General features: G+C 37.5%; 1 protein-coding gene across 1 annotated transcript in view; it reads right to left on the reverse strand.

Annotated features, from left to right (window-relative positions):
* TNNI3K (TNNI3 interacting kinase) overlaps nucleotides 1-19,973 on the reverse strand; it is a 288,749-nt gene that overhangs the window by 130,462 nt on the left and 138,314 nt on the right. The window lies entirely within an intron of this gene.

The following is a 19,973-nucleotide window of genomic DNA, read 5'->3' on the forward strand; positions in this document are numbered from 1 at the left end:
AAAGGTTTAGTGAGTTCAGGAAGTAGTCACACCTCTTTAACTGTGGACCAGAGTGGGGTGTGTAGGTGTGTGTGTGGCGAGGGGAGGCCTTCTTTAACGCACACCATTTAGTTTGTTACTTATCTGACATACTCATTAGAACCATTTTTGCCACTTTTGTACTAAGAGAAATTCTAATTGAGAGTTGTCTTGGGTTGATATGTACAAGAGCCAACAAGTTTTACCCATGGTTATTATCCTCTCTTTTAGATAAAAGGGTTTTATCTCAGGGTAGCCACACTTAGTTGCATCCCAAATGCTTTATAATGGCGATAATTAGCATTTAAATAGAACTTTACCTGTTCAGGGGCCTTAAAGCCATGCTTATTATTTAATGAAACAGTCACACTATTATCCTTTATTGAGAAACCTTCAAATATAAAAACCTATGGTATATAGATATCATAAAATCCTAGGAGCTGATAGGGTTAGTGATGCTATGCATTTTACCAGCAACTTCAATTTTATGGTATAAAATTGAAATGTGGAAGACCATTAGTAGTTTCTAGCCCTGAAACTTAGCATGCAATGCATGCTCTAAGGTACAACTACATAAAGGCAAAAAAAAAAAATTTTTCCTTGTACAATAACCCACCATTTGTCAAGCAGAGAAACCCTTTCTTTTCAACAATCTCTTAATCCCCACAGGACATGAGTGAGCACTGAAAGAATCAGTCTGTTTGAAACTCTTGGTGAGATCATTCAAAGCCAGGCTCAGGCTGTGATCACTCATAAGACACTACTGATTTTGAGAGCACCATAAGAGCATAGTTAGGCCTTCAAAGAATAAATCTCAATTCAAGATCCCTATTGGCTTCTGACAGTTATCTCATCATCTTGGCTATTATGCTACTGTATCTTAGAAGGAATGCTCATTTTTATTTTCCATTTTCATCTTATGTGTCAAGTTTATTTCTGGTCTTTCATGGCTTCATCTGTAGTTCTTAAAAAACTACAGGACAAGGTCTGAAACCAGGTTGATGAAAAAACTGTGGTATAACTTGAAGTACATGGTGAAATGCAGATAAAACTAGAAATTTCTTATTTTGTTAGAAATTAAATATACTCTTCTATTTCTCAAGAGACACAACATTTCTTTTCACATGAAGTTTCAGAGATGAATGTGCTAGAGGAGCCTGGAGAAGTGGAAAGAGCACTAGATTAACAGTCAGAATCAGGCGACATGAGTTCTGGCCTGTATTTACTATTACCTAGTATGACTTGGGGGAAATTAATGTAACTTTTTAAGCAAGCCTTATATTTCATATCTTTAAAATAAGAAATTGGGAGTTGATAGTTACCTCAACTTTATATGTTGAGGTAAAATTCTGTAAGGGGAAATACACAATTAAAAAGTAGAAACTGCCTTTATTGATGTAGTTAGGAGCCTAGGTCCTCTAATACATTTTATCAGAACTAATTCATCATCTACTATATTCAGCAATCAGGGATTGTTTTAAAACATAATTGTTCTTTCACTCCTACTCACTATTTTTGCTTAGGCATCTTTAGCAGAAGTCAGGGGTTGGAGTATTTGCATAGAACTTGTTTCTTAGAGTATCTAGAAGTAATCAGTAAATCAGTCATAATGCTGGTATCACTTCACACCTGCTAGAATAGCTACCATCAGTCAATCACAAACAGGGAGTGCTGGTGAGAATGTGGAGAAAAAGGAACCCTAGCGTACTGTTGGTAGGGATGCAGACTGGTACAGTCACTACAGAAAACAGTATGGAATTTCCTCAAAAAATTAAAAATGAAACTGCCATTTAACTCAGTGATCTCATTTCTGGGAATACATCCTAAGAATCTCTAAACACCAATCAGAAAGAATATGTGTGCACCCTTATGTTCATAGTAGTGTTATTCACAATAGCCAAGATCTGAAAACAACCCAAGTGTCCATCAGTAGATGAGTAGTAAAACAGTTGTGGTACATTTACACAATGGAATACTATGCAGCTATAAGAAAGAAGAAACTCTTATCCTTTGGGAAAGCATGGATGGACCTGGAGATTATTATGCTAAGCAAAATAATCTAGTCAGAGAAAGAAAAATACCATATGATCTCACCCACATGTGGAGTCTAATGAACAAAATAAACTGATAAAGGAAAATGAGAGGCATGGATATATGGAACAGACTGACAGATCTCAGAGGGGAAAAGGGTGGAGGGGGACTGGAAGAAATTAGCCAAAGAACATATATGCATAGCCTATGGACACAGACAACAAGGTGGTGAAGGCCAGAGGGGAGGTGGGGCTGGGTGGAGGGGGTCAAACTGAAGGGAAATCAGTGACATCTGTAACAGTGTTGGCAATTTAAAAAAATAAGAAACACCAACAACAAAAAAAGAATATTAATAAAACTTCACTCACTGGCTTTCACAGTAAAATCACTAGGCTATCTAAGCACCAATAATAAAAGATTAATAAAAAAGGTTACTTGGAAAATGCATAAAATTTCTCATTAAAACTGGAGATATATACAAATATAGTCTGAAATATGAAATAAAGTAGTTGCAGAATACATAGTTCAAAGTGTATGCATGGGACCTCAAGCGAAGCCAAAGCATTAAAGAACTCTTCCTCACATTTATAAATAATGATTAAAAAGTGACAACATGGACTAAAGCAAAGAGCACGACACTGAGTAAGGAGATTTGGATGGCTCCTTGTCACAATGGTTAGGAGCTTAGGCTCTGTCCTTAGTCAGACTTGGGTTTGGACACCAGCTCCTGGACTTCCTAGTTGCATGACCTTGGGCAAGCAACATGAAGTCTAGTGGCCCTGATTTTCTTATGTAAATTGGTGATAAATGTGTCTTTCCTAACTATCTTACAGAATGTTGAGAAGATCAGAGGAGTAAGAGATGGAAAAGTATTTATAAATTGCAAAGTGCTATGAAAGTGTAATTTTATTTGATAGAATAGTAGCTAATTCTGGTACTAAGGGGACCCTTTGTTCTTCTGGCTACATGGAGGCATTATATGAGTGTCATCTTTCTTGAAGTCTTCTATATTCATACATAATAAAAAGATTTTCCTAATTAAGGGATATGTATAATGAGTTCAAGTAGGTTTTCTACAAATTGTACCATACCGCGAAATGTATTATACAGGCCTGGGTTATGAAACTGTCAAGTTGAATGTCAAAAAGTAACCTTATCCTGAAGAACTTCAAAAATATAACACCATGTTGCATTTGGATTTGAAGCAGGGACTTCTATCAAGGCACACTAAATAAAGAAGGATTTAACATTCTTGGCCCATGACTTATGACGAACTTGAGTTAACTTGATTAATAGGGAACACAAAATTAGGGTGTCTATCTTTTCTGAACTTCATTTTGTGGGCGGATAAAATGTGTCACGTAGATGTAGATTGCCTAGAGAGAATGAAGGACTCAGAAAATAGGAATGCAAACCTCACGAAAGCAAGGAAGAGAACTGAGAAAAGGAAACTAGTATTTGTTACATATATGCTACACACATGGGAGGTATGTATTTACCAATATATCCTCATTTATTCTTCATAGGAACACTGTGCAGATGACAATATTAATTTCAGATTTTAGAGAAGAAAGTGAGAATGAATAAAATGGAATACTTGATCTAGTCCATAAGCTACTTAGTAGCAGAGGTAAATGAGTTTCAGTGATCATAACCTCCTTTCTAGAGCTAATAGTCCATAAAAAGAGCTAGGGGGACACAAAAAGTGGAATTTTCTTTTGGAGAACGGGCCCTTGTAGTACAGACTTCCTCTTCTACGTGAGTGCTCTAGGAACCCATCTGTATCAGTGTTCCAGCTGGTGGTGCCCCAGAGGCTGCATTCAGCAGTGAATTTTTTTTTTGAAAACTCAACACACTTGCCCATTTCATGACGGGTGATTTAAGAACACACCTGCCTTCACTATGCAGAGTGTTATTAGTTTTTGACCAAAATGGCATGACGCCCATGCTCCACCCTTCCTATTCACCCCATCTCACCGGGAGTCACTTTTTTTGTTTGTTTGTTTTCCCAGACGAAAAAAAGTTCTCAAAGTGAAACATTTTGTCATTGTGGAAGAAATGAAAAAAAAAAAAAGAAAAAGAAAACAGTGGAAGCACTAAAAGGTATCAAAATTGATGAGTTCAAAAACTGTTTTGAGCTGTGGAAAAAAGTTTCAATAAGAAATAGAGAGTACTTTGAAGGTCACTGAAGTTTAGACATGTAAAAATAAATACATATTTTTTTATAAATAAATTCTGTTTTTGTGGGGTCCCCCCTTGTACTTGAAAGTTTTTATCAGCTTGGCATTAGAAGCCCTACTGACATACCTGTAGAAGTTGGTGGTAAGAAAAATGGTTGACTGGTTGTTTTGACATATAAATCTCTCATATCTAGCAATTTTATTTTATTTTATTTTTTTAAACATTTTATTTATTTGTATGGCAATGTTATTTACAATAGCCAAGGCTGGAAACGACCTAAGTATCCACCAGTTTTTTGAGTGGATCAAAAAACTGTGGTACATTTACACAATGGAATTCTATGCAGCAGAAAGAAGGAGCTCCTACCCTTTCCAACAGCATGGATGGAACTGGAGAGCATTATGCTAAGTGAAATAAGCCAGGCAGTGAAAGACAAATACCATATGATCTCACCTGTAAGTGGAACCTAATCAACAAAACAAACAAATGAGCAAAGCAGAGCCAGAGACATGATGATAAAGAACCAGAGGGGAAGGGAGAGGGGGATAACAGGGGAAAGTAGGGAATGGGTTAAGTCAAGGAACAAGAATAGAGAACTCATGGGCATGGACAATGAGGGGTAGGAATTGACTGTGGGAGTAGAGGGGGCAGGATAGGGGTGAGCAATAGGGGAAAAGGCTGTACAACTGTAACTGAGCAATAATAAAAATATATTACAAAAGAGAATTTATTTTTAGAGAGAGGGGATAAGAAGGAGAAAGAGAGGGAGAGAAAGATTGATTGGTTGCCTCTCACACACATCCCAGCTAGGGACTTGGCTTGCAACCCAGGCATGTGCCCTCACCAGGAATCAAACCTGTGACCTTTCAGTTCACAGGCTGGTGCTCAATCAATTGAGCCACACCAGCCAGGGTAGCTAGCAATTTTATATGTGGTGAGGTTGAGAGAAAACATATTGTTCTTCAAGTGGTGGAGGAGGGTTTCCTAAAACTGGGGATTTCCTAGAGAAGGATGGCTACTGTTGGCCATGGGGTTGGTATTATTACTACAAGAAGTGACTGAGGCAGAGTGTAAAGTAATTCACATTCATGAGTGAGATCTAGGAAAATGAGTGACATTACGGAACTGAGAAAAACGTGGTGATAATCCTGGGTACATACATACAGAGTTTGCAAAAAAAAAATGTAGGGGCTGTTATAATGCTAAAGGTCTACCTTTATTTTTATTTAGGCATCATAAGTGGTGTCTTCTTTCATTAGCTTATAGCAAATCAGAAAAGCAAAAAGCCCCAGCTGTCTCTCTGGCTGGGACCATCCTGTACAATTCATAAAACAGAAGAGGATGGAGGCTAGAGGCCAGATTGCTGTCAGGTATCAGAAGGCATCTTCTCTACTTGGATTGTAGCATTGTTCTCTTTCATTTGGGGAATAACACCTTTGAGCTCCCTGGCATCTTAAATATTTTTCTAAATCTGGGACACAACAGAGTTTATATTTACAGAGAATAATTTTTTTCTTTTCTAGAAATTAAAATAAAAGAAACTAGAGAAAGGCTAACAAAGGTAGGAAAAGTATTCTAATAACCATTTTGCTAAATTCTTCGACTCCACCAAGAGCTGTGGCTCGTGCTTCTATTTTTTTCCAATAATACTAAAATAAAATAATGCATGACACTCCAAGTATTTCAAAATGAAGAGTGTGTGTAAGTCAGGAGAAGAAGACATAAGGATCCAAGCCTAAACTTTACTCCAGTATGTATTTTTAGATAAAGAAAATAAAACCTGTGATTGTGCCAAATTCAAAAATGCAAATCTTTAATCATAAGACCTAAAAAATGGTTCTCAGAACAAAATTTTAGTAAAACTTAATACTAATTTAGTTTTTTATTGACATCTGCCACCACATTTCCTTTTCACATGAGGTGTCAGAATCACGTTTCCATGTATCTGATATGGCAGAAATCCCTGCTGGAAGGCAAAGCAGCCTAATAACTGCAGTAAAGAGTAGTATGTAGTTACATCTTCCAAAGAGTTCAGAATTAATAGCATATTTAGAAGCCCCAGGTAGACTTTCTTATATATATTAACCACATCATCAATAGCTGAATTATTTCCATGCTATATTGACTTTAAGTGGGGAAGGGATGGTAAAAATGTGAGAAAAATAATCTTCACTAATTTTCCCGTTAATTTCTCCTTTCATTGGACACCATGCCTTTAAATATGCATGTGAATCCTGTGTGTTCATTGGCTCCAAAAGAGCTCAAATCAACAACTGATTTATGCTGGACAGCTTTGACACAAATGCATTTTCACGGGTACTAAAGACCCTAACTTTGACAAACAGAGTGATAAAAAAAGGAAAAAGAAAGAATAAATCTTTAAGGAGTTAGCCTGATGTGGGCTACTTAGGGAGTTTCTTTGTGTTAACTAAGGGAAAAGCAGAAAAATACTTCAATGACTATGGTAAATGACATAGGATTTTCACACTGGGTACGATTTCTGTTTATCTTAGTAAAAGGAAGGCCTTAATATGAATTGTGGTAGGTAGCATGGCCACCCAAGGAGTCCACACTCTAATCCCCAAACTGAATATGTTATCATACATGAAAAAAAGAATTTTGCTGTTATAATTAAGGCTCCAGATGTTAAAATAGGGAGATTATCCTGGACTATCTGGGAGGGCTCAATTGAATCCCCTGAGCCCTTAAAAGCACAGAACTTTCTCAGCCTTGTGGCACAGAGATGTGGCAGAAGTCAGACAGAGACCCCAAGCATAATAAGGATTCAACATGCCTTTCTGTCTCTGAGATGTAGTGACCAACATGTAAAGACCAGAGAGAGGTCTCTAGGGACTAGGGGAAGCTTCCAACTAATAGCCTGCAAGTAAACATGAACTTCAGCCCTACAACCACAAAGAACTGGTTCTGCCTAAAACCTGAATGGCCTTGGAAGCAGGTTTTTCCCAGAGCCTTCTGAGAAGGGCTGGCTGACGGACATCTTGATTTTTTGGTTCTTTGCAGACAAAAAAACAGCCAAGTGCAACCAAGAATTTTACCTATAGAACTGTGAGATAATAAGTTTATATTGCTTTTAGTGGTTAAATTTATGGTAATTTGTTATAGCAGTAGCTAATTAGCAGAAACTAATACACAGATATAACTAAATGTGAAGATGCATGTAAAATCAAAAGGTCAATGTTCAGATGTAAAAATGTCAGATTAGCACTCAGCTAACTTTTTGAAAATCATTAGGAAATAATACTACCCCAGTTGGCTCATTCTAATGTTACTCAAAGATGTTTACAGGGAAGCCAGTAGTTCTTAAGAAATGTTTCTTTCTATCCCTGGAAAACTTCTTATTTAACCCTCACTCTTTTGTCTAACTAGCTTCTACAGTTTTTCATTCTGGTGTGCCAATTGGTTCTGTCATAAGGTAGTGGAATATTCCTTGGCACTTTTCTATATTATAAAGTTGTATAAGTGCTATTTCATAAATAGGTTTTAACAATCTCTTTAGTTCTCTGCAAATCAGTTTTCTACTTCAACTTATTTTCTCATTATCATACACTTAGATCATTGCATATTTCCCTTTGAGTAGTATTATCACCATTTTCTAATTTTAAAAATGTAAAGAGGATCAGCCCATTTGCCTGCTTCACATCCTTCAGTGTCCGTGTAGCCCCATACTCATTTGCTTGGCCTAAACAACCCAGTATACTTTTGCCCTTGCTTTACTCTTCAGTCTTATGTTCTTTTTAGACTCATCTCTATGAACCTTTGATCAACCACACTGAGATTAAGTTCCTCACACCTATTTCTATATGCTTTGCCCTATCTGGATGTCTTGTTTTATTCCTCAATGGGATAATTCCAAATGGTACACCAAAGCTTAATTTAGGCACCCCTCTTTCTAAAACTCTTCTCTGCTCCCATGTAGTCAGGGTTAGATTTTTCATCTCCGTCTTTTTGTAGAACCCAAATGCTTGCCATCATCATAAAACATTGTATCATGTTTACAGTATCAGCTGGCTCAGTTATCTCTTCTTCTCAAAGTATAAATTATTAATAATAAAGAATGTATTTTTCTCATTTTGTACAGTCAATGGGCTTTTTCAAAGTATATTTTATTGATTTATGCTATTATAGTTGTCTCATTTTTTCCCTCCCCTTTATCCCCCTCTGGCTTACACACACCCCCCATCAGCATTCTACCCCTTTAGTTCATGCCCACAGGTCATACATATATGTTCTTTGGCTTCTATATTTCACATACTATCCTTAACCTCCTCCTTTCTATTTTGTACCTACCAATTATGCTTCTTAATCCCTGCACCTTTCCCCCCATTGTCCCACCTTTCCCTCCCCATTGATAACCCTCCACATGTTCTCCATTTCTGTGATTCTGTTCCTGTTCTAGTTGTTTGCTTAGCTTGTTTTTGTTTTTTTAGGTTCAGTTGTTGACAGTTATAACTTCGTTGTCATTTTAATGTTCATAGTTTTGATCTTCTTCTTTTTCTTAGATAAGTCCCTTTAACATTTCATCTAACAAGGGCTTGGTGATGGTGAACTCCTTTAACTTGACCTTATCTGGGAAACACTTTATCTGCCCTTCCAATCTAAATGATAACTTTGCTGGATAAAGTAATTTTGGATGTAGGTCCTTGTCTTTCATGACCTTGAATACTTCTTTCCAGCCCCTTCTTGCCTGTAAGGTTTCTTTTGAGAAATCAGCTGATAGTCTATGGGAACTCCTTTGTAGGTAACTGTCTTCTTTTCTCTTGCTGCTTTTAAGATTCTCTCCTTATCTTTAATCTTGTATAACTTAATTATGATTTGTCTTGGTGTGTTCCTCCTTGGGTCTGATTTCTTTGGGACTCTCTAAGCTTCCTGGACTTGCTGTAAGTCTATTTCCTTCACCAGGTTGGGGAAGTTTTCCTTCATTATTTGTTCAGATAAGTTTTCAACTTCTTGCTCTTGTTCTTCTCCCTCTGGCATCCCTATGATTCAGATGTTGAGACATTCAAAGTTGTCCCAGAGTTTCCTAAGTCTCTCCTCAATTTTTTGAACTCCTGTTACTTCATTTTGTTCTAGTTGAATGTTTATTTCCTCCTTCTGGTTCAAATCATTTATTTGAGTCCTGGTTTCCTTCCTTTCACTGTTGATTCCCTGTACGTTTTTCTTTACCTCACTTTGCATAGCATCCACTTCTTCCTCTGTTTTGCATCCATACTCGATCATTTATGTGAGCATCCCAATTACCAGTGTTTTGAACTCTGCATCTGATAGGTTGGCTATCTCCTTGTCACTTAGTTCTTTTTTTCTGGAGTTTTGATCTGTTCTTTCATTTAGGCCATATTTCTTTGTCTTGGCTCACCTTTTAAGTTGTAAGGAGTGGAGCATTAGGTATTCATCAGGGCAGGGCAACCTACTTCACTGAGATGTGGCCACTATATGTGGGGAAGGGGTTGGAGAAGGAACAATGCTGCTTGCTCAGCTCTCACTTCACTTTCAGTCACTTCCCCTATTACCCACAAGCAAATTGAGCCCTTCTGGTGCTGATTTCTGTCTGGGTAGGTTTGTGTACATTCTTGAATCTTGTGGATCTCTCCAACAAACTCTCCTGCGAAGGTGGGGGTTTATCCCACCAACACAACACCCACAGGGTTTTACAGCCAGAGGTTTTGAGGCTTTAGTTTCCTATGCTGGAACCCTGAGTTGTGCGGTCTGTATCACTCCCCATTTGTTTCTCCTGGTTTATCCACATGTGAATGTGGGACTGCCTGGTTCATCACCTTGTGTGCATCCTCTCCGCCCCAGCTGCCTGACTCCACCACTCCTGCCAGTCTGGATGAATGTTTCTTCTTTAACTCCTTGGTTGTTGAGTACTCAGTTCAGTTTTCTGGTATTTCTGGTTGATTTTTGTTTTTAAACTTGTTGTCCTTCTTTTGGTTGTATGAGGAATCACAGTGTATCTACCTATACCTCCATGTTGACCAGAAGTCAGTCAATGGGCTTTAAATAATATGTGAAGAATGATGAAATTAATAAATGAACCAATCAGTCATTTACTTAATAAAACACATCAGTTATCATAGCACTGGTTATTCTTCAAGGTCTTGGAAAACCAGAGTCACACCACTCAGTTAGTTAGCAGGGAATTAATACGCTGTAAATACAGATAAGAATTAGAACAAAAAATATAAAAGATTCATGAGGGATTAACCATGGGGAACCAACCTTAGGAAAAATGAGTCCAAAGTGTGGGGGAATCAGCACAGGCTACTGGTTCTCAAAGTGTGGTTCCCAAAACAGCAGGATCGGTGCCACCTGCGAACTTGTTAGAGATGCAAAATTTTAGCTCTACTCCAAAACTACTGTAAACTCTGGGAATTAAGTCCAGAAATAAGTGCTTTAATATGCCCTCCAAATGGTAGCCTGATAATCACTGGCATAGCCAAGTGAATTAGCCAAGAAAATTAGATGGGGACTCAGAGTTCAGCAAGCTGTGTCAAATATCTAAGGGACTGAGTAGAAGGGAAGAAGGAGCAAAGTTAATAGACACTGGATATGAAAATTTAAGCTATCAATCCTGGTGGAATTGAGGAGGCATAGACAGATAGAGCACTAGTTATAGAAAAACAAAAGCAAATAAGACTGCAATATTGAGCCAATATTTTCTAAGGTGGCAGGTCTCAGGAGGCTAAAGGGTAATGAAAAGTGTGCATTTTGATACATTCTTGGGTATGATAAGAGAAGTAGGGGTAAGAATTCATATTTAATAAAGTCTTTTCAAGTGATTCAGGTATGTATTACCTCTTGCTCCTAGATGAGATGTTTATCTTAATAGAATCCTTATCCAAATATCCTGACTTAGAGCCAGAACTTAGAATTAAGCATCAGTAAGATGTAGCCAATCTAGCTCAAATAGCAGGTTATTGAGGTAGTGACCAGGGTCTTAACTAACACCTGTTTCTAAGTAGCAAACCCATAAATAAAACTAAAGAAGTTTTAGTTCCTCATTCCTATGATGATAATGAGAACAAAAATATAGGCAAAATGATGATCAAGAAATAGAACTTTAAAAACAAACATTCGGTTTATGCTTCATTTGCCATGATAATGTGATTAGCATGAACTTCAGCCAAATCTTTCAGCTATGTTCCTCATTATCTGTGCACAAGAATTCTTAAGAAGCACAATTTTCATGTGGTTGTATACATGATGCCAAACATTCACATAAGAATCAAAATTCAGTAGATTAGGAATTTTCCCCAATCTAAATATTTGGCATTGTATAAACAATGCCACTGATTTATTTTTACTTTTCACGTAGATGCTTTGCTAGTTACAGCCAGTAAAATGTTCTTTTTCCTCTCTGGTAACTTGCTATTGTTTTGAATCTATTGATCAAATGTCTATTTAATCCTACCATATGTTCAGCAATGCCCAGTTACATTAGCAATACGATATCCAAAGTTTGGCAGTGATACAGAAGATGAAAGAAACCAATGTCACTTCAGAACCAAGAAAATTCAGAACAAAACATAATCCTATTTGTTATATGGAATTGAACCTGAAACTTAATGTTGACAAGTTAAAATCAGTTAAAAGAGGTTGTGTCTTGAGAGTTCCACTTTGGATAATAGCAAATCAAATATTATTCTGAGAGGGGCTATACAAAATATTTTTTAAAAATTTAAAGGCATGAGACAGCTCAGAAATGCAGAATTAAGGAGCTAAAATTGGGAAAAGGAAACTCTGAGATGTAAACCCAAAACTGGGTAGTCAGTTTCTCCCTTGGGAATCTTCCTGTTCCATTCCTAAATAAATAACCAATAGAAGTGCATGAATATGGCCACCAAAAGACAGGTAAAGAATGTACAGAACAACCTATTCTTACTATGAAAATAGCCCAAATATCCATCAACACTCGAAGAGAAAAATATATTTGTGGAATATAATATTATAGAGTATTTGAAAGGGATGAATTCACAAAAAGAATGTTGAACAAAAGCCAGATATAAAAACTGCCTATGAGTTTACATACATAAAGCTAAAAAACAAGCAAAACTGTCCCATGTCAGGAGAAGGGAAGGGGTATTGATTAGAGATTGCAGTTTGGATCTGACCTGCCGTGGTTCAACACTCCATTGTATCTCCAGAGTAGGGGGAAATGAGTTTTCCATATGGTCCAGACCAGAAGTAAGTTTTTCCATAGAATTGAGAGCCAAATTCTGAGCTAATAATTCCTTTCTATTCCATGCTTTGTCATTGTTCTCTGCACATAATTTTCCTCAAGAACTTCCAAAGGAAAAGCAGAATAATCACCAATCACCATTAAAACAGGCTTTAGGGTTAGCCTGTTTAGGGTATTAAGATGAAATATCATCTTAATACTGCCCCATTCTTTCACTTCCAAGAATCCCAAAATTACTGTCCAGAGTTAATTTAAGAGTCAGGTCTTTTGACCCAATGGTATTTCATTTATCTACACTTGAATAACTCTTTATGATGAAACAAACATTATCTACTAAAAAATAAAGAAATTAAAAATATGAAGGATGAAAATAGATTATTCCACATTGAGTTTATCATTCAATGTTCAATATATACCAATCTAAACCTGATATCATTTCTATGAGTATCATTTAGGATGGCAGTAAAAAGCATAGATCCGAAATTGAGTTCTTTAATGCGAAAATAACAAATTCCCCTCCAGATGCAAATGCCATGGGTGATCCAAAGCCCAGATGTACCGGCAGAACCTTGCTTGCAAAGTTTAATATTGAAAAATAAAATAAGCAGAGTTTTGCAATAATTACATAGCAATTTTATTGTTTGAATTTATATGGCAAAGACAGATCTGATCATATTTGACATCTCATTTCTTTTGTTATTTCCATCTGTGTTAAGCTCTTATTATCTCTCTTAACCTCCTAATGGGAGAATTGTATCTCAGCAATTGCCTCTCCAGCAACATTTATGAAAATGAGTGCAGTACTTTGAAAATACTTCCCCCTATAGCTCATTAAATGCTCTTTTCTAACTTGTCCACATGGAGTATAGATTATTTAGCTTCCCCATAATTGAAGAGTAGAATTTACCAAACAATGACAAGCTATTTATATATTTTCCTTTTTGTTACCAAATGCAGACAGGTACATGCCTTTTCAATGATAGTGTTATTAAAAATTCAATACCACTTGTGAATAACAAAGGGCTGAATTATATAGTTAAGTACAAAACCCGATAAATGAAGAAAAATTTTAAAATCTTTTTTCCTGCTGTGAATGCATTAAAAATCTTTTCTTTAGCTCATCACAAAGAAATGTGCAAAATAACAGAATTGTTATGACCTGGAAAATCAACTAAATATGGCATTGAATGTGTCATTTGTATGTACACATATGGATTTGAATGAGTTATAGAAAGAAATATTTCTCTGTCTCAGTCAAAGCTGTGTCTATACAGAAGAAAAAACCCCACAGAGGTTATGCTTGCTCAGTCCCTTTGCCAGCGCAGAATAGCTACTTTAAAAATTTCTTTTAGTATGAGGCTCATCGTCAACTTTGAAAAAAAAGTGATTCTTGAATTTAAGACTAACATTTTTCGATATTCTTGACATTCTGTTTCTAAGTGCTACCAAGGTCAGTTCTCTTTTAGATTGCAAACTCACAGAAAACTCTTCTGATGTTTCCTTCTTTTGTTATAGGCCAAAAGATTGAAACGGTTTGGTTCTCTGCTCCCAAAGACATCATTGCAATAATGTGAATTTCTTCCCAATCCTCTCTCTCACCAAAAGCCATTGGTAGACCTTTTCCCTCCCTGCTTAAATTTTTTTCATGGGCTTCTCTTGCTAAATAGTTCTTGAGAAAAGTTGCACTATCAAGCAATGGTCTGAGATGTATAGGACTTCTTTCTAAATTCCCGTAATGATTTAAACTGCTCCCAACTCTCCTCACCCCATTGGTCTCTGTGTCTGAGGTATGTTTGAGCATGCAAAGTTCTCCCTCCTGACCTCATCATGTACTTGACACTCTCAACTCATATAGCAGTGATTGCTTCAGCATCCCTATTAAGCACCAAATTACCCTGGCTTATTTTAGTAACTGATGTCTCATTTTATTACCTTTGTTCTGACTGAAAGTACTATTCCTTCACGTCACAGCACAAGTACTACTGTGCCTGGGAGCCCGTTCAGGGTCTTTGTACAGAGTTGGTGACATTTCTTCTTTACTTTCATAATGTTTGGTTTATTACTCAAGAATTGTGTCTTTCCACTAGGTTTAGAGCCACATCTGAATCTCCTAGTACAAAATATAATCCATAGCAGAATCTAAATTCTTGCTGAATAAATGCACAAGCCAATTACATGTAATAACAAAGCAAGGATACAGATCTTTCCTTATATGGTGATGCCCACCTCAGGCGCCACAGCTCGTTGGGTGGCAAGGGCATCATTTCATGGAGATTACACAGTTGGCAAATTGCTATCTTTGCTTATTCATCATACGCTTACATTTCTTAATTTTCCTTGGGGAGTCTCCTCACTCTTAGGTCATGAGGTTTATGTTGATCTGGGATTCTAGGAGCAGTTTATGAATGATCTGGCTAATCAGAACATTACATTTTTCTATCTACAATGATTGGTTCAGAAATAAGTATGAGGCCAAGGTGAGGGCATCGAGCCAATGATATACAGTTTCAGGACATGTATTGGTGATGTGGAACTAGAAGACCGCTTTACATTGCATCTCCCCTGTGGGCAGCAGGGGAGTTTAAGAATAAAGCCAGCAATAATAAAACCATAAGAACAAAAGCCAATGTAGGGAGAAAGAACAAGTTTTGATGATCTCATTTGAAATCCTAGGTCTAACCATGTTGTGCAAGTAAAGATTATTTTTGTTTTGCTTGAGCCCATGTGCAAGTTAAAAGGCCTGTCTAATATGGTCTATCAACCCAAATTTGCACTAAGCTTTTTTCAATTAAATACAAATGTACCAAACACGTGTGTCTATACGCTGGTATTTTTCAAAGATATAGAATACTATTGTAATAAATAAAATACAGAAAACTGTTTATAAATGTTATTGACTTTATGTCACCTTGGTTATGCACCCTCTCCTTTGATGGACTCTACAGGTACAATGGCCTCCCTTGAGGGCTACTTCACTTTTAATACTAAAAGAAATTGTCATCCTCAGAACTTTGTACCTCAGAACTTTTATTGGAAACATCTGGTGCACCCTGAATCTCTAATTCATGTTCAGTAGATACACATGAGGGGACCCCTAAAATGGAATTTATTTATAAAACATTGTGTATTTTTTGTTACATGTTTAACTTCAGTCACCTTCAAAGTGCTCCATTTGATGTAATACAGCTATTGAGACTTTTTTTCCACTACTTGAAACAGTTTTCTAAACTCATCAATTTTGATGCCTTTCAGTGCTTCTGCCATTTTTTGTTTCACCTCTTCCACATGGGCAAAACATTTTCCTTTGAGGACTTATTTCATCTGGGGAAACAAACAATGAAGTTGCTCGGGGCAAGGTCAGATGAAGAATAGGGAGGGTGGGGCAGGGGATCCTGGTGTGTTTGGTCAAAAACTGCTGAACACGCAGTGTGGTGTGGGCAGGTGTGCTTGTAAATCACCCATCATGAAATGGGTGTCTTCCAAAAAAATCCATTGCATCTGAAACAGCCACTTCAGATGCTTGAACCCCAGTAGCTCTTTCTTCACCATCTCAATTCAGCTCACTTTTTTCCTCTTCCATCTTGACAGATGCAACGCGTTTTTGTAAGAACTTTTTAAATAAATATGTGGTATGCTGATCCAGAGAAATGCTCATACATGATTTGTTTCTTAAGCTTTCAAGTCGTTTTGTGCTCACCTTTCCCCCCAGAAGCCTTTATCATCCTATCTGCATCCTCTTCTACTTAGTTATTCACTATTGTAATTATCTGAAATATCTAGATAGAGGGGTGTCCAACCTGCAGCCCGCAGGCTGCATGTGGCCTAGAATGACTATAAATGTGACCCAACACAAAATCATAAATTTACTTAAAACACTATGAGATTTTTTTTGTGTGATTATGTATTGCAATATAGTTACTGTGTGGCCCAAGACTCTTCTTCTTCCAGTGTGGCCCAGAGACACCAAAAGTTTAGATTCTAGAACATAATTGAAGAAAATTGCTCTACAATTCTGAGAATAAAAGAAACATAAAACCAGTGGTGCCCCCTCCCTTTCTGCTCCAACCCACCTGGCCAGCAGGCCGTTTTCTGCTGATCGTCACAGTAACAACTGTGATGATCAAGGACTGGCCACACCAGTGAGGACTGCGTGTTCTGGCTCCTCCCATTGCCCAGGGTGCTTGTGAAACAACAAAACAGGTATAAGAGGTTTGCGTTTAAGCAGAAAGTGCTCCTAAAATTCTAGATGCAAAATATAGTTTATTTTGTATTCCTGAAGACACTTAACAGACTGCCTGAACCTTAATTATGCTTCCCAACATTTGCAAAATTAAAACCTTAAATTAAGTATCTCATTAATGTAGCTCCTTTGCAATTCATCCAGTTGTTTCAAGAATGATAAAGGAGGGAAATTCTTCATTTCAGGAGATACTTGGTCACAATGCCAATTCACATTTACTTAAATGTTCCAAGAAATAAAAACTGCAGAGCCTGTTGTGGGGAGAGTATGGAATACAGGAAGTCAACCGAGTGAGTAAACATGAAATGGAGGATTATCCCTATTTGTGGAGAATCCATTCCAGCAAGAAATTGAATCAAGGCTTCTGCATCTAAAACAGGGGGTTTCTGACAAAACCAGAAGAAAATGACTTTTAGATGAAAAGTGGACTAGACTAAGGGCTATGAGACAGCACGGTCTAGTGGTCTGAGAACTGGACCAGGACTCAAGATTGGGGTTAAATCCCAGTTCGTTTACTTGCCAGGCTAAAGGAATTTATTGTAATTCAGCAGACTCATATTGAGTTCCTACTTCTGTCAGGCTCCCTGGTAAGTTCAGGACTTAGTTTACACAGTTAAATGCTTCTCTCCTACAACCTCAAATTTCCTCTTACCATTATCCCATCAGCATATACACATGCTCTGGTAGTTCCCATCTTCAAAAATCCTCCCTGGCACCCACACTCCTCCATTTATAAACCAATTTCTCAGTTTTCCACTTCAAAACTTCTTGCAAAATGTGTTTGTTATCACCATAGTCCTGCCTTCCATTATCAGCCACAAGCCACTTTAATTGGGTTTTAGAGAAGTAGTACAGTGAAGTAGCAATGCTCACATGCAGAAGTAAGCCTCCCTAGGTTCAAATCCCAGCACTGGCACTTAGTAACTATGAGACAGGTCATTTGATGTCTCTCTATGGCAGATGCCTTAAAAGTAAAATGAAATAAAAATTGCATAGAATTCATACTGGTTATTATTACTAAGTGTAGAACAAGTGGAAGCATTTATCATTATAGGTCCCCACTACTCAATTAAAACAGAATGGAAGGGCAGATAAAATGCTTCCCAGATAAGATAAAGTTAAAGGAGTTCATCATTGCTAAGCCCTTATTATATGAAATGTTAAAGGGACTTATCTAAGAAATAGAAGAAGATAAAAAACTATGAACAGTAACATAACAGCAAACTTACAACTATCAACAACTGAACCTAAAAAACAAAAACAAAAACTAAGCAAACAACTAGAACAGGAACAGAATAATCACAGAAATGGAGATCACATGGAGGGTTAACAGTGGGGCGGGGGAGAGGGAGAATGGGGGGATGGAAAAGGTGGAGGAAATAAGAAGCATAAATGGTAGGTACAAAATAGATGGGGGTGGGGGGAGGGCGTTAAGAATAGTATAGGAAATGGAGAAGCCAAAGAATTTATATGTATGGCTCATGGACATGAACTAAGCAGGGATACTGGTGGGTGGGGGGTTACTGGGCAGAGGGAGGATAAAGGGGAGAAAAAATGGGAAAACAGTAATAGCACAATCAATAAAATATACTTTAAAAAAACTGTTCTTGTCATGGTGTCTAGTGACTCCATCCTGCCAAATGCTGTGGCCACTATATTGTCCTCATCTTACCTAAATTCTCAGTTGCATTTAACACAACTAATAACTCCTCACTAATTGAAATACGCTCTTGTCTTGGCTCCCTGACACCATACAAGGACTCTCCTAGCTTTCCTTCTTCTCTCTGGCAGGCCTTTCAGCCTCCTTTGACAGCACCGCCTCCTGCACTGAAGACCTGCTGCTTCTCTGGAAATCATATGGCACTCATACCTTCCCCACACTGGCTCCTCTCCATTACTCAGATCTCAGCTCTTCCAGCAGAGGTCTTCCATAAGCAACAATTAAAATCAGTCCCTCCATCTCCCGAAACTTTCTGTTACATCTATGCATTTCATAGCACTTCCGATGATCTGAAATGATCTTGCTTATTTATTTTTTTGTGTTTCTCCTCACAACCACCCACCCCCTCTCCATCTTTGATCTGTACGCTTCATGAAGGCAGGATTTGCCATCTTGTTTAATCCTGGGTCTTCGGCATTGAGCACAGTGCCTTGTATAGAGTAGGTACACAGTAAAAACTGGTTGAATAGAAGAATGTCAAGGAACAATGTTATCACTACTACAAGATGCACTTCAATGGAACTCAAAGAGTATATCACATTCACAGTCATCTGAACCAGGAACATTTCTCACTGAAACACTAATACTACCCACTAAGATATCTTTGAAATTAGAGAATATAAACCTGTTGGCAGTCACATAATCAAAGTAGTGTATCTCAAAATACATTCCAAGAAATATTATTTTCTTTGTAATGTTAATAAAGAGTTGTAAGTTGTCAAGGAGGTTGATGAAATGCTTTGTTGAAACTGAACAATTACTACAGACTTTCTAATGTATTTTCAGCATCTCTAAAAGTGAGAGCTAATTCTCAACTTTACCCACACTTCTTCTATGAAAGAGTTTTTTCCCCCCATGGCATTTCATACTTGACTAGAATTCTTTTAGAAAAACATTGAATTGGAGAATCCAGTGATTGTAGAGATTGTTACAGTTACCTCTATGTTCTCTTAAAATGTGTTCTTCTTAAACTGTGTTTGGAAATAATAATGGGCATCCTTTGTTTTTGCTCTGCCAATGCTCTCCGCTGTCCACCACCTTTCAGAGGTCTGCAGGATCATTGTTCTATCCCCAGACAACCTGGATCTTTTGAGGTACCTGTACCTTCTGACATCTGTTTTCTAAAATTCCTTCCCTTTCCTTTATCCCGGTGACTTTTCCTTTCTCCCTTCTCCAATAGCCTCTCATCCTGCATCAGCTCTTACCTCCACAGCTATTTATATTTGGATTCCATATATAAAATAAATTAAACCCATAGCCATAGCCACAACCCCTTTGAAATGCACCATTAGCCCTTCACAACTTCCAAAGATTCCAAGGCACTAGTAATCACTCAAGATGAAAGAAGTGGTGATGGTCCCTGCTGTCACCAAGCCTACAGTCTGACTGTGGTGACAGGATGAAAAAGGCAATTCCAATAAAGGAGACTAAGGTCTAAGATAAGAAAGAAATCAAGTATCCTTGGAGCACAGAATGGAAATACCCAACCTTATCTAAGAGGACAGGTAGATCAGAACAGCTGTCAAAAGAAAAGTAAAATTCAGGCAACTTCCAAATGCCTTTTAGCATATTCCTCACCATTTTCT

Source organism: Phyllostomus hastatus, unplaced genomic scaffold (assembly GCF_019186645.2).
Source record: "Phyllostomus hastatus isolate PE091 unplaced genomic scaffold, TTU_PhHast_1.1 phas_contig_209, whole genome shotgun sequence".
In the NCBI taxonomy this organism is placed as follows: domain Eukaryota; kingdom Metazoa; phylum Chordata; class Mammalia; order Chiroptera; family Phyllostomidae; genus Phyllostomus; species Phyllostomus hastatus.